The sequence below is a fragment of the Mirounga leonina genome, unplaced genomic scaffold (genome assembly GCF_011800145.1).
Source record: "Mirounga leonina isolate KUSES-001 unplaced genomic scaffold, KU_Mleo_1.0 Mir_53, whole genome shotgun sequence".
Lineage (NCBI taxonomy): Eukaryota > Metazoa > Chordata > Mammalia > Carnivora > Phocidae > Mirounga > Mirounga leonina.
The window spans coordinates 18,835,180-18,844,335 of record NW_023270807.1 but is presented as its reverse complement, the minus strand read 5'-3'; the positions used below and the strand labels follow the sequence as shown (position 1 = coordinate 18,844,335).

The 9,156-nt window shown below is 46.5% G+C and overlaps 1 non-coding gene across 1 annotated transcript; it reads right to left on the bottom strand.

Annotated features, from left to right (window-relative positions):
* Positions 1-355: 355 nt before the first annotated feature.
* On the bottom strand, positions 356-460 carry LOC118001680. The gene has a single exon (XR_004676789.1). It is a non-coding gene; the product is annotated as a U6 spliceosomal RNA (small nuclear RNA).
* Between the last annotated feature and the right edge of the window lie 8,696 nt (positions 461-9,156).

Here is a 9,156-nt window from a genome sequence, read left to right as displayed (position 1 = left end):
GTTGTGTGATGTGGGGACCGGTAAGGTCTCGGTCCCAAATTCACTCCCAACAAGTGTGAAGCCCACGCTCGAACCGTAATAATAACTTACACCAGATCATTTCACCTTCCTTATCTCATTTGATCCGCCACACCCCTGTGAGCACGGTATGGTTACTGTCACCCCTGTTCCGTGGGTGAAGAGGTTGAGGCTCAGAGGTGGTGGGTTATTTGCTTAAAGCCCCTCAGCCAGTAAACAGAAGAACCTGAGCATACCTTTACCTTATTCGGGCTTCCAACCCAAATCCACCTCCGTTGGTCGGGTGCATGCCTCCTTATGTTGCACAAGGTACTCCTCTCGGGTTTTATCTTTTTAAAAAAATTAGGAATGCTTCACGAATTTGAGTGTCATCCTTGTGCAGGGGCCATGCTATTCTTCTCTATCATTCCAGTTTGAGAATATGTGCTGCCAGAGTGAGTGCATCTCTCTGTGCTTTTTATTTTTTTTTTTAACTTAATATTAGAGAGAGAGAGTGAGCATGAGCGGGGTGAGGTGCAGAGGGAGAAGCAGATTCCCTGCTGAGCAGGGAGCCCGATGTGGGGCTCGATCCCGGGACCCCAGGATCATGACCTGAGCTGAAGGCAGACGCTTAGCCTGCGGAGCCACCCAGGCGTCCCTCATTGTGCTTTTTAAAAGTGCACATCTAGGTAGGAGAAAGCACTCCCATTGCCAGCAGAGCCTGCCGGTCTCCTGACAGAGGAGGCGCGTAGCCTCGGGGGCCAGGCACAGGCTCGGAGCCAGCCTGCCTGGCCGTGAATCCCATTGCTCCCACTTACTGGCAAGTCACGAAATACTGCCGCCTCAGTTTCCTTGCCGGTAAGAAGTGGTGGCAGCACGTACTTCGCAGGGTTGTTGTGAGGATTCAGTGAGCCATTGTGCGCTCTCTCCCGGTTATCCACATTTTTCAGAAGCCTGTGCCCAGCCCTGGGTGTCTTGTGCTGAGCAGAAACAGCAGGGGCATCAGGCCACTTGCGTGAATGTGGCCTGAGCACTGGTGCCCCCTCTCTGCACGGTGTTTGCCAACAGGAGGCTATATGGGTTGGTGCAGAGCCCTCTGGGCCATGATGGGTGGTGGAGAGAGAGAGAAAGAGGGGACTTGCCCTAGCTTTACGCCCTCCTCCTAGGGAGTCAGGCCCGGAGGCTTATGTTTCTGGGACAGCCAGAGGAAAGGGACTGGAGGAGGCTGATGGAAGCGACAACACTCAGCTCTAGGCGCCTGAAGCCTCGAGGTAGACTCCATGCTGCCTGGTAATAATCATGGGTGCTAAACGGCTGGTATTGGGCCTAGTGACATTACCTTCTGAAACCCCTGAGCTCACGACCTGCACCCCTCAGAATGGGGACACCGAGCTGGAGTGATGTTGCTAGAGGCCAGGCAGGTGGCCCAGCTGTGGTGGGCGGAACGAGGGCCCTGATACCTAGGACCTGTGACAAAACGTTACACGGCCAATCAGCTGTGCTGATGTGATTAAAGTAAGGACTTCAAGATGGGGAGACTAGCCTGGATTATCCAGATGGGCCCAATCTAATCACGGTGCTCCTTAAAAGCAGAGAAACTTGGCTAGCTGTGGCTCGAGAGAGGGAGGCATGGCTAGGGAATATGCTTGCCACCGGCTTTGAAAAAGGAGGAAGGGGGCCGTGAACCAAGAAGTGTGGGCAGCCCCTAGAAACTGGGAAGAGCAAGGGAATGGATTCTCCCCTAGAACTTCCAAAAAGGAATACCACCCTCCAGACACCCTGATTTTAGCTCAGAGAGACCCACATCCCATTTCTACCCTCCAGAGATGCAGGAAACTCGCCTGGAACCAAGGAAGACAGGAAGGGGCACACAGAGAGGTTTCAGAGAGTCTAAGTGTTTGGGCCAGATCAATGGTGAAAGAACTGTAACTGGAGTCAAAGGTCAAACCTAAGGTAATACATTTAAGGAAATGTGAGCCGAGTTTTAGCTAGGCCTTGATGTGGAGTGAGTTTGGCCCCCCAACCCCCTGAAAGAGACTGTCTGTCCCTAAAGCCATCTCTCAACTACTGCTCAAGACTTCTGGTTAGTTCGTTCTCCTTCAGGATAACTCCGTTTTTCTCAACAAGGCAAGGACAGGGGTAATTTTTCCCTCAGGATAGCAATGTCTGAGGAAATTTTTGGCTGTCACAACTGGGAGGGAGGATTGCTCCTAGCACCTAGTGAGTAGAACCCCCAGGTATTGCTAAACATCCTACAGTGGGCAGGAACGTACCCCCCCCACACACACAAAACTAAGAATGATTCGGCCATAAATGTCAACAGTAGGAAGTCTGAAAACCCTAGAGGTAGACAAACTGGGAGGAATGGGTTCAAATCCACATAGCTATTGAGTGAGAACAACCCTGCTTCTCTGTCTCACTGAAATGCAGCCACCCCTCAACCAGTCCCCTGAGTGCTGCAAGTCTGGTCGGTTCCTCGGCCCACACATAGGACCAACCCCAACTCAGGCATTTATGACAGGCAGTAACTGGGATGACTAAATGAAGGTAGTTTCTTTTTTTTCTTTTTCAAAGAGTTTGTTTATTTGGAGAGCAAGAGAGTGAGAGCTTGAGCAGGGGGAGGGGCAGAGGGAGAGGGAAAAGAAGATTCCCCACTGAGCAGAGAGCCGGATGTGGGGCTCGATCCCAGGACCCTGGGATCATGACCTGAGCTGAAGGCAGGCGCTGGGCCCCCTGAGCCACCAAGACTCCCCACAAAGGTAGTTTCAATTCAATTCCCTCCTCCCAACGGCACAGGGGTAGTCGCTCCGTAAAATATCCCCTCATCTCCTGGTCAATATATCTACTGTTTCTTGGAGGTGCCTGTCCCATTCCAGCAATTTATCCCCTTGACCATGTCTTTCCAGGACTGAGCAGAGAATTCAGGGACTATTTCAGTGATCAGGAGATAGAGCTAATCTCAGGATAGCCTCTGATTCACCCTGAGCTCTTCTCCCTCTCTATATCCCCATCATCCCTGCCCATCAAGGTAAACCAGGTGGTCACTGCCTACCTTGGTCAGGCAGAGGGGTAGAACCCATGGTTAAGGTGTAAAGGCCCTGGCCGCGGAAGCTGCAATAAGTAGGCTTTGAAATAATTGTTTCATTTTTTTTAAAGGTTTTATTTATTTATTTGACAGAGAGAGACACAGCGAGAGAGGGAACACAAGCAGGGGGAGTGGGAGAGGGAGAAGCAGGCTTCCCGCGGAGCAGGGAGCCCGATGCGGGACTCGATCCCAGGACCCTGGGATCATGACCTGAGCTGAAGGCAGATGCTTAATGACTGAGCCACCCAGGCGCCCCAATTGTTTCATTTCTAGTTTGCAGGAAACTTGACACAATTTATCTGGTATAAACAGAGGTCTCCCCACTGTACAAATGAGGAAACAAGGCTTTGAAAGACGATGTTTGTCAAACGTGAGGGACTGTCGTTCTAGGTGGTGAAGCTCCTAGCTACCACCAAATTTTTCCCCAGGCCAACAGTTAGTCTTACCACATCTACAGTCAAAATGCATTAAATGCACACTTTGCTCACACTTTCCATCACCCCATTTCTCACCGTTGTGGTAACCACTATTAGTGCCCCTCACTTTCCCCATGCCAAACCCTGCCAGGTGAAAAACTGGCAAGGAGACAGTAAGAACATCTTCCCAACATACTGGGGTCCCACAGCACAAGGGTAACGGGGTACGCATTGGTGAATGGTGGACGAGGCTGGCACATGTAAACAGTGGTTCTCTCAGGGGGCAGGTTAATTTCTTCTTAATGCCTCTCTGTGTTTTCCAAAATGGGTATATTCATTCTATAATCAGAAAAAAAAAAGTTCTGAAACCTACATTTCCTAAGAAATGATACAGGAAAGATGTGAGTCTAGAACCTACATCTTTTCAAACTGAGCCAGGCTCTGTCATCTTTACCTTTCAGTAACATTTGCCAAAAAGTTTGGAAAATTCACAGGTGCTTCCCAGAGTGCTGTATCCTTGGAAAATGTAGGATGAAAGGGCAAGGTATTATTGCCTGTCCCAGAAAGATTAGGGAGAGGACTGTGGCATGCTTCCTCCATGGTGGCTGACCTTAAGGGTCCAAGCAACATGGTGGCCACACGGGCAACTCTCCTCACGCACAGAGAAATCTGCTTAATGGCAGTCTCAGTAGAAAAGAAGCCTGTTCTTCTTTTTTTTTAAGATTTTATTTATTTGAGAGTGAGAGAGCGAGAACAAGTGGGGGGAGTGGAGCAGAGTAGGGAGGGGGAGGAGCAGACTCTCCGGCCCAGCAGGAAGCCCAATGTGGGGTTCGATCCAGGGACCCTGAGATCATGACCTGAGCCACCCAGGCGACCAAGATTTATGATTTTAGAATCTTCTTTCTAGGGGCTCCTACTTACAGAGCTATATTCCCCAGCCAGCTGGGTGTTACTGTTCTTTTAGACAATCCCATGCAATAATAGTTCACATAGATAGAGGGCTGATCACATGCTGGGGCTTAACATCTGGAGTCTTTTGTTGTCACAGCAACCCAGGTAGGTGGTCGTCATCATCCCTAGTTTACAAGTAAGGGTCCAGGGGCTAAGCGAGATAAGTAGTGCTAATAAGAGTGGGAGTTCACAGCCAAGGCTGTCTAACTCTGGGTCCAGGGTCATCTTCCTGTTTTCTGCTACTTTCTTCTCCCTTCATGTTCTGAGTTAGGGGAAGGCATTACTCCTTCCTGTCTGGGGGAGTAAGATCCTTTCCTTCCTGTTCAGTTCCCAGGGATTCAAAGGAATCATGTTTAAGTTTTGAAAGATGTATAGATGAGAGCCCCTAGATCCATAGAAGCCCCAGTGTTAATCTCTTGCTTTGAACGGTACTCGCCTCTATTACAATAGGCTTGAATTGGGGGGCACGCAGGCAAGGGACTCCTCCTCTAACGCCCTGATAGTAGAGAAGATCACAGGCCTCCCCTCCGCTGCAAGGGTTCCTATGATGGTCAGACTTGAATCAGCTTGCATTTATTGAGCATTTACTATGTGTCAGGCTCTGAGCTCATGTCCTTTGGTCCAATTTGTGGTCTTTGCACCACATTTCGCAGCTAGCTCTTCGCAAATCACTTGACATTGCAGTGCTCCAGTTAGGGTGATCATGCAGAGGAGGTGCCTCACGGATGGGAATGAAGAAGGGTCAAGGCAGGAGTGGGGTGGTTTCTACCATCTCAAGGCAATGTGAGTCATAAGGCAAGGGGAAGGTATCTCTCAGCAAGTGTCCACATTAACCTGGGACTGTGGGCTCAGCCCTGCAAGCAACCAGCCAGATATTAGAGAAATCAGACCGCACTCAAGCACAGATTTGAGGGCCGTAGGAACTGGCATATCGATGCAGACGTTGATGCTGTTGGTGATTGCCGGCCCCAGGCTCTGCCACCGACAGCAGACGTTGGTGAGCCTTCCCAGGGCAATGCGCAGTGTCCACCGGGAGTCACTCTTCACCCACTAAAGAAACCCCAAGGCCATTTTCTTCTTTGCTGTCAGGAGCAAGGGAAATAGCCAGACCAGGACAAATAACTTACATTCCAAGTTAAATCTGATTGAAAGCTGTTTGTAGGCTGGTGGCATGGCCTTGTATCCAGAGCGACCATTCATCCCAGTTCGCCCAGTTTAGCAGTGCTAGTGTATGCTTGTTGTCTCAGTGTAATGAGAAAACACCCTCCTCTTTCCACTAAAAAATATACTGATTTTGTCAATAAATGCACTATATGCTCACCTGCTGATCTAGCGGGTTTAGCTGACTGCGCCTTACTACTCCTCTACACCATAAAATGGCCTGGATGGGTTTTCAATGTTTGAGGAAAGGTTAATTCGCACAGACTTGCATTTTGTGAGAAAGAAGCCCACGCCACCAATGACGTTTCCACCCCATCCATCTTCAGTCTGCTGCGCGTGCACGCGTACCCACGCCCACGGTGTCTGGGGTCAGTCGCCATTCTTTGAACAGTCCCACACGCTTTTGTGAATCTCCGTTCCACGGCCAAATGCCTATTGGAGTCACAAGAAGAAGGTATAGATAAGGAAGCCTTGAGTGGATTTCATACGGATGCGCATCCTACGGGAGACTATGGGAGGCAGGGCTGGGGGCCTCCAGATACAAAGTAGTCACAAATTGAACCGTTTGCCTGTGAAATGGGGACAGCTTGGCTCCTCTTCTGCCCCTTCGCATCTTTCTTACCCCCACGGCTGCCCCCAGATGACTACTCCCAGGATCCATCTCCTATTCTTCCAAAACAGGCTATTCGATTTCCTCAAACAGCCAAGATAAACTGGCCGATAAAAACGGGCCAAGACAACTGGGATTCCTTGGCTGAGTACTGAGGACTTCAGCGTGGCAGGAGTCCGAGCTCTGTCCTCAAGATGGCATTTCATTTTGGATACACGCCTTAATTCTTGGATCCTATCATTTGCAGCTTTGAAAGCCGATCAGAAGGATTTGGGAGTGCTCCTGTTTTTCTTGTGAATGTGAAAAACAGCTCCCGGTAGCACGGACTATAAATAGAAGCAAAAATAATGGTGGGACAAGAGTGTCACCTAGTGGCAAAGGCGTGCTTTCATTTATTTCTTTCAATAAAGGTAATATCAAAAGCCCATAGAATGACCCCAGTGCTTCCAGGGTTTATTGTTATTATTTTAATTGAATATAGTTGGTACACAAGGTCACATTAGTTTCAAGTGTGCAACATAGATGATTTCTGCAAGTCTATATGTTATGCTACGCCCACCACAAGAATAGCTACTGTCGGGCGCCTGGGTGGCTCAGTTGGTTAAGCAACTGCCTTCAGCTCAGGTCATGATCCTGGAGACCCTGGATCGAGTCCCGCATCGGGCTCCCCGCTCAGTGGGGAGTCTGCTTCTCCCTCTGACCCTCTCCCCTCTCATGCTTTCTCTCACTCTCTCTCTCTCAAATAAATAAATAAAATCTTTAAAAAAAAAAATAGCTGTCACCATACTTATTGGAATACCATTGTATATCTTTCCCCTGCTGTATGTTTTATCTCCATGACATTCCATAGCTGGAAACCTATATCTCACACTCCCTTTCACCCTTTTTTGATCATCCCCCTACCTCTTCTCCTCTGGCAACCATCAGTTTATTCTCTGTATATAGGAGTTTGTGCCTGCTTTTTGTTTGTTTATATATTTGTTTTGTTTTTTAGATTCCACATATAAGTGAAATCACAGGGTGTTTGTTTTTCTCTGACTTCACTTAGCATAATAACCTCCCATTCATCCATGTTGTTGCACATGGCAAGATCCCATTCTTTTTCATGGCTGAGTAATATTCCATTATATATATATATATATATATACCATTTCTTTATTCATTCATAAATCAATGGACACTTGGGTTGCTTCCATATCTTGGCTATTGTAAATAATGTTACAGGAAACACAGAGGTGCATGTATCTTTGAATTTGTGTTTTTGTTTTCCTTGGGTGGTGAATTACTGGATCATATATTTCTAGTTTTAATGTTTTGAGAAAGCTCTATTCTGTTTTCCACGGTGGCTGCACCAATTTACATTCCCACCAACAGTGCACAAGGGTTCCTTTTTCTCCACATCCTCAACACTTGTTTTTTCTTGTCTTTTTAATTCTATCCATTCTGAATGGTGTGAGGTGATCTCTCATGGTAGTTTTGATTTCCATTTCCTTGATGATGAGTGATGTTGAGCATCTTTTCATATGTCTGTTGCCCATTTATATGTCTTCTTTGGAAAAATGTCTATTCAGGTCCTCTGCCCATTGTCTAATAGGATTATTTGCCTTTTTTTTTTTTTTTTGGCATTGAGTTGTAGAAGTTCTATATATATCTTGGATATGAACCTCTTATCAGATATATCATTTACATATCTCTTCTCCCACTCAGTGGGTTGCCTTTTTTTTTTTTTTTTTTTTAAGATTTTATTTATTTGACAGAGGCACAGCGAGAGAGAGGGAACACAAGCAGGGGGAGTGGGAGAGGGAGAAGCAGGCTTCCCGCGGAGCAGGGAGCCCGATGCGGGGCTCGATCCCAGGACCCTGGGATCATGACTTGAGCCGAAGGCAGACGCTTAACGACTGAGCCACCCAGGCGCCCCAGTGGGTTGCCTTTTTGTTTTGTTGATGGATTCCTTTGCTATGCAAAAGCTTTTTAGTTTGATGTAGTTTCAATAGTTTATTTTTTATTGTGGTCCCCCTGCCTGAAGAGACATATCTAGAAAAACATTGCTAAGGCAGATGTCAAAGAAATTACTGCCTGTTTTCTTCTAGGATTTTTATGGCTTCATGTCTCACATTGAGGTCTTTAATGCATTTGAGTTTATTTTTGAGTGTGCTGTGAAAAAGTGGTCCAGGTTCATTCTTTTGCATGTAGCTGTCCAGGTTTCCCAGCACCATTTATTCAAAAGACCGTCTTTTCCCCATTGTGTATTCTTGCCTCCTTTCTCGAGATTCATTGACCATAAAAGCATTTTTTGTGTGTGGGGGCTCTCTATTCTGTTTCACTGGTCTATGTGTCTGCTTTTGTGCTGGTACAATATTATTGTGGTCACTACAGCTTTGTAGTATATCTTGAAATCTGGAGCTGTGAAACTTTCAGCTTTGTTCTCTTTTCTCAAGATCGCTTTTGCTATTTGGGTTTTTTTGTGGTTCCATGTGAATTTTAGGACTATTTGCTTTGGTTCTGTGAAAAATGCTGTTGGTATTTTGATCAGGATCGCATTGAATCTGTAGATTGCTTTGGGTGGCATGGACATTTTGACAATATTAATTCTTCCAATCCATTAGCATGGGATATCTTTCCATTTGTTTATATCATCTTCAGTTTCTTTCATCAGTGTTTCAATTTTCAGAGTACAAGTCGTTCACCTCCTTGGTTAAGTTTATTCCTAGATATTTTATTCTTTTGGGTACAAATGTAAATGAAATTGTTTTCACAATTTCTACTTCTACTTCATTATTAGTGCATGAAAACGCAACCAATTTTTGTGTATTAATTTTGTATCCTGCAAGTTTACTGAATTCATTTATTCTAATAGTTTTGTGGTGGAGTCTAGGTTTTTTGTATATTAGTATCATGTCATCTGCAAATAGTGACAGTATACTTCTTCCTTGCCA